Source organism: Acanthopagrus latus, chromosome 8 (assembly GCF_904848185.1).
Source record: "Acanthopagrus latus isolate v.2019 chromosome 8, fAcaLat1.1, whole genome shotgun sequence".
Taxonomy (NCBI): domain Eukaryota; kingdom Metazoa; phylum Chordata; class Actinopteri; order Spariformes; family Sparidae; genus Acanthopagrus; species Acanthopagrus latus.
Genome location: NC_051046.1, coordinates 18,985,082 through 18,991,346, shown reverse-complemented (window position 1 = coordinate 18,991,346; position 6,265 = coordinate 18,985,082).

Genomic DNA, 6,265 nt, shown 5'->3' with positions numbered 1-6,265 from the left:
TTTATTCAGCCCCATCAGTCACACATTTACATATTAGAGCACATGGAGGCCTGCCTCGCTGTCTTAAATTCTGTATTACCTGCATTCATGTAACTTGTTTTTAATGTTTTTAGTTTTTAACCAAATGATCTGTGACATTTTCAGAGAGATGCACCTCTACTCTTTAAAAAAGTTCATGAAAGACTTCACATTTTCTCTCCTAGAAAATAAAAATCCTTTGCCGCACTGGAAGTCATGCATTTCCCATTTCCAGCTGCAACAACAGCAGTTTTCTTTGAATAGATAGAGGAACTGTGGAGTCGGCGGGAGCGGGACCAGGAGCAGGAGCCATAAACCACCGAGGCTGAACAGAAAAAGAAAAGAGCTCCACCTACAGAGAGGGGAACCAGAAATCTAAGGAAAGAGACATCACAGTGCCACCCGCTGAGGTTGACTGACAGGTAATTTCTGGAGAGAGCAGCGCAGACACACCGCTGACTTTAGCACTTAAAAGTAAAGATGTCTGGAAAAATACACGTTAAACGAAGGTGTAAGTCCGTAATGGTGCAAAAATGCTCCTCATTTAAACTCTAATTTGATTCTGTCTCCTTCATCTTCCTCTCTGTCCGTCTCGTTTTTTTCCAGAGTGATGAGGAGTGCAGACGGATGGAGACAGAACCTCCAAGCGTGGCCTTGTAGCTTCAGGTCAGTGATCTTATTTGGCCCCTGCGTGGAGGAAGAATTGGTTTTGGCTCGACTGAGGACAATCATCCAAACCAAGGGGATTGGATGCTGCTGGGACACCGCAAGAGCCAATCAGAAAGGCCATCGATCAGTTCCCCTTAATCTCACAGCTGGTGAGCACATCCCAACTCCAATCTAAAACTCTGCAGCTTAGTCAGACTGACGGGGGATTGGACGGCTTCCAAAGACTTGAACCTCCACTATAATGGATCCACGTTGGGGCAGAAGAGTTTGTCTACAACATCAGATGATACTCCACTCTGTTCTCAGTGCTCTTTTCTGTGGGCTGCAAAATAAACAGTAGTTGTTTGGTCTAGCGCTAACAGAAAATCTGTTTTTCTCAAAAATGTGAAAACAATATGTTAGTGTGGCAAAATTCTAGTTGGTTTCAGATTGAAATCAACCTAATAAAAGGACATAGGTGGAAATATCTTAACTGAAACATGTGTTTTTCTCCTATAATCACGTGGAAAACATCATTTTTCTGGAGCCACATTTTTTAGCGTGTACTGTGTGTCATTCTGCATGAGTGCACACGGTGATTGCTTGCGGGACATATATATATATATATATATATATATATATATATATATATATATATATATATATATATATATATATATATATATATATATATATATATCTGAAGAGTTGAAATGAGAAAACTGTGATGCATCCTCTGTGAAAAGAGGCAAAATGTAAACTTTAGTTTTGCTGAATGTAGTGAGTGTCGTATGTGCATACATTTTTGATGAGGTACATCTGGATCATCTGGTTTCATTACACATCGAATGAATGTTAAGCAAAGGAATCATAAGTAATCCTTTTCATATGTTATATGACATGCTCGCTGCCTATTCAGTGTCTTGCCATCTCCCGTTACATTTACTGTGACATCCTGCTGTCTGTGCTGAATTCTGTTTTGTAAGATGGTGGTATCTTCTAGCAGTTACTCTGTCAAAACTCTTCAGCGAGACCCCGATAGGCTCTCGAAGGCTACTGTTGGCCGTTGGTAAATCAGAGCGTCCATATGACTTCACATAACGGTGAAAAAGAAAAATGAAAATGTATGCCTCAAATGTCTGGCCAATCAGTGCATAAGTTAAAAGAAGTTAGGCTTTCAAATTATGTACAAAATGCACAGCAAACTTCAAAAATTCCATCTAATGTAGTTTCTGTCGAAAAAGATTTCAGATGACAGGCGTTTGTATCTCGCGTGAGAGCCAAATTCAACACCTTTAAGGGATGTAGCGTTTAATTTACACCCACCATGTAATGTTGTCTTTCCCAAAACCTAATGAAGTAGCCTTTGTAGCTAATACCAAACAAAGTGCAGCCACAATGTGTTGCTTTTGGTATTCACAGAAGGTTAAGTGAGACTTAGAAATAAGCAGTTTCAGCAAGACATGGATGAGTGGCATGTGTGTTGTGGAGTTATAGCAAACCAAAAGAAGCACACGTGAGGTGAATGACAGCTTTAGGAGGATAGACAGAGTGAGCGCAGAGGAACTTTTTAAGCCTGGAAGGCCCAGGTGAACTAGATCAGCTGATGAGCCTCCCATGTAAAGCCAATTGTCTGTTGAGGCCGGGACAGCCTCTGTGACAGAGGGAGGAGAGTGACACTGTAAAATGATCTGTTATCTTTGTTCATTTATTAACTGTGGGCCCCAAGAGGAGCAAACAATGCCCTCATGTTCAGGGGAAAAAAGACTATCCCTTGGATGCCCTTATCTTTATGTTTTTTTTCTTCCAAAAAAAGACCCAAACACCAGACACTGAGGCAAGTTGCAAAAATCACAAGTCCGAAATGCAGTCATTAAAAGGCAAGGGGACAATGCCAAAAACAACAGGCAGGGAGGAGAAACCCAGGCTTAAATACACAGGAACAGATTACATGATGGAGCGCAGGTGAGCAGGGAAAAGGGCGGGAAAGAGACAAAGAAAGTTTAATGCTCTGAATGTGATATTCTACAAAATAAAACAGGAAATTATTCACCAAATGGTGCATAAAACGTATTAAATGCAGGGAAATGCTAGACAACCCAGTTGGCCTCTATGTACCTTTAAATGGGCAAATAGTTAATAGTTCCCTTTGGTTTTTATACTATAAATATAAGTCACGTGACAAAACAATTTATACTTTTAACTAGGGTTTTAACTAGGCAATGTGCCAGTCCTTATAACAGAAATATAATGATCAACCATTCTATTTTTTTAAAAATACATTATAAATAAATAAAATACACAGTATAGAGCATTTTGGTGAAAGCTGCAGCATTCATTCAGCAGCACCCCAAATTTAAGCCATTACCTGGCTAAAAGAGAAGCTCCAAAGGCCTCATTCAGAGACAGGAGGTGTGAAGAGCCGTATTGCATTACGCATTACGTTGTGTTCCAGCCCTTGAAAGGTTTGTGCTTACAGAACTGTATTTGAAGATTCATTGCCAAGTTTGATGCTGACAGATCAAAGACATCCCCTTCAAGTGCAGCGGTCTGCATCTGCAGCTGAGGAACTCTGCCCCAAAATGTCAGAAAGTGCCAAAATATGATCCAAGAAAAGGACCATACAGAGCTGTGCATGTGGCAAGTCTTTGAGCTTGATTTGTGGGAGATTTGTACAACGAGTTCATGAGCTTTTGGATAATTATACTTAAAAATAGAATGTACATAAAATGTAGGATGATGCTTCACTTCAGTGCTCCCTTTGATCGGCTACTTCTCTTTTTTTACGATCAGAGAAATAGACTGCAGTTATTTTCTGGTATAGTACAAACAACAACAGAGTTGATTAAGATACCAACTTATAAACAGCCATCTTCATCCGACAGCGTCATCCTTTCACAGCTGGAGTTTATCTTTGGTATCTTTCACTTGACTCACTTTGCATCATCAGCAGGAGTCGCTCAGGATGTTAAGCTGCCTTCCATGGAACTCTCTCTTGACGAGGCTAACTGTAAAGCCACAACAGGTGTTGATGAGGTTGATAATGTTCACAGTGAAACATTATTCAAATGTGTTCCGTGAAAGCCAGCAGAACCCAGCTGGTTACACGCAGACAACATGCCCTTAAGCATTAAAACCTACGCACCACCAGCAGCACTCTGCGTCATAGTTTTTTTTCTTTTTTCTTTTTACTTAACTTTACTTGTGAAGTTAATGTGAAAATGTTCACAGGCTTTGCTCCGCTGTGTTTTCCCTCCTCTCTCGGCTCCTCCTGATGGGGTTATGACACCCTGGTTATCTTCTTGTCGAGGGATCCATTTGGTGCCATTTTGTGCAGAAGGAAAAACATCCTCTGTAAAATAAATTAGCACTCTGCAGTATTGTGATATTTTATAGTTTACATTTGACATCAGTGCTGCATTTTGTGAAGCAATTAGAGAATAACAGACTTTCAGTTTGACAATTCGTTGATCTTAGAAACAGCAGCAGACAAAACCGTTGTGTGTATGTTAAATCTCACATCTATGTCTATTTATGTGTCTCTTTAGCCAGGATCAAGTTATGTTCCACACTTTTATATATATATACACGCTATATTTTGGAAACAAAAGAATCACACTTGTGTTGGAAGATGATGGAAATGTAAACTGAATATAGATGGTAGAAAGTGGGTTCTTAGTCTAAAAAACACTGTTTTTCTCCTTTGAGTCTGACAAGAAGCAGCAGGCTGTGGTTTCATATGCAAAACCATATGGCCTCGCTGCCACAAACTGCGGCAGTTTTCTTGTTTTCCCTCCTCTAAATTCAGCTGTTAGTGTATGAAATGACCCGGCCTCTCATGGCATTATATCTGACAAACAGCCCTTCCACTAAACATCGCCTAAATTTGTCTTTGCCCTTTTCACACTGAGGACAAGCAAGCAGCAGATGGCCAAAAAGCCTTCTTATTTTCGCAGACTGCTAATTAGAGCCCTTACCACAGCTCACCTTTAATGTCATCGGCAGACTGCTTTTAGTGCAATTAGCCTAATGGGGTGCGGGCCTGTGAATAGCCTGTAATGTTTAGCCCGGGCCAGCCGTTACATCGGAGTTTATGCGTGTCAAAATAATGGACAAGAGGGGTCTGTTGCACCGTAGGTCCATTTCTCACTGCAGCTTGATGGAGGACGAGGCAGTAGCCATGATTACCCAGAGAAACTATTTAATTAGATGCATTAATAATTGAACTAATTAGCTCCCATGTGTCTCCCAAATGAAGAGGGAACCCGGAGCTTCACTTGCACCTCATCAGCTGATTAATTAGTCTGTTGATCGTTAGCTGTCTTGACGGCCTATATGCGATCAGATGAGAGGGCGGATAATGAGGGAATTGTCGGTCGATGGTGCTGGTTAATTAGTGTGACCTGATCCAGGGGCCATGTTAGAACAGTTGTTTATGCCACAGCTTCTAATGAGGAGGATTTAGGGCCGGATGATCTATTTGGAAGCGCGCTGCAGAGTTGTTTATGGACTGGGCTGAGCACTGGCCTTGAACAGCTCAAAGAAAATCACTATAATGTTCCAATAATCTACCTACAGAGACTAATAAAGCCTCTGTGGTGTTCAATATTAACTTTAAATAATGACCTTAACAGACTCTGTGGTATTTTGATTCCTAAATCGTCAATATAGTGACTTACAGTTAGCCTGGGACTCAGCACTGAGCTCCAAGGCTATTTAGATTTCATCTATGGTATTCCTATAATATTCTTATTATATTACAAGGACATGGTCTGTGGTGGGTCTATTAGTAATGTAGCTTAGCTGGTATTTACATAATAATATAATAATATTCAGGATTTAGCTGACGTATACAACATAAAACTCGATGTGATTTTAACTTATACTAGTGTGTAATGTGAGATTTTGGGAGGCCATGACCTGTCAGTCACATTGTTGATAGTGTGCCTGTGATTGGCGAAGAGTCAAGGAGTTCGGTTGTTATCTCTTCCGGCTGGAGCTATCGTAGTCTGTGTTTGTGTCAAGCAATAAAACCGCAGCAAAGCTTGATAACGTCTTGTTACTCATCGATCTTGAATATTCATATGGTATTCAATTAAGTACCTGTATTATACTGAGTTCATAATGACCGATAGCTGACTGGCATCTTTTAATATCACACACATACTCATACAGTAATTCCATGCAGTAATTCCTGGAACAATTTTTAAGGTCATCCTCTTGAGTTGGAGGCTTACCCTGTTCCACCGCTGCCTACTTTTTACATTAGTTGTTCCGACCCCTTTGCTCAGAACACGACCAACTTCAAACTTGGCCTACCTGTTGATCTGCACACTGTATAGTTTCATGGCTGTGTCCTGCATGGTTGTGACATTATCGCGCTGACAAAATCTGTCCACACAGAGACAGATATTCAAGCTCCAAATTGTCTCTGTGATGGTGGCGCATCCAGACACAGCTGTTCGGTGGTCCTCCAAGTTTTCATGTTTACATTCATATTCATGGTTATATTTAATATGATTGTTTCACTGTATTTGTTTTCCTTCCTTGTAGCTCCAGTGTGTCTCACTGAATCTTGTTGTACATGTACAATGACAAT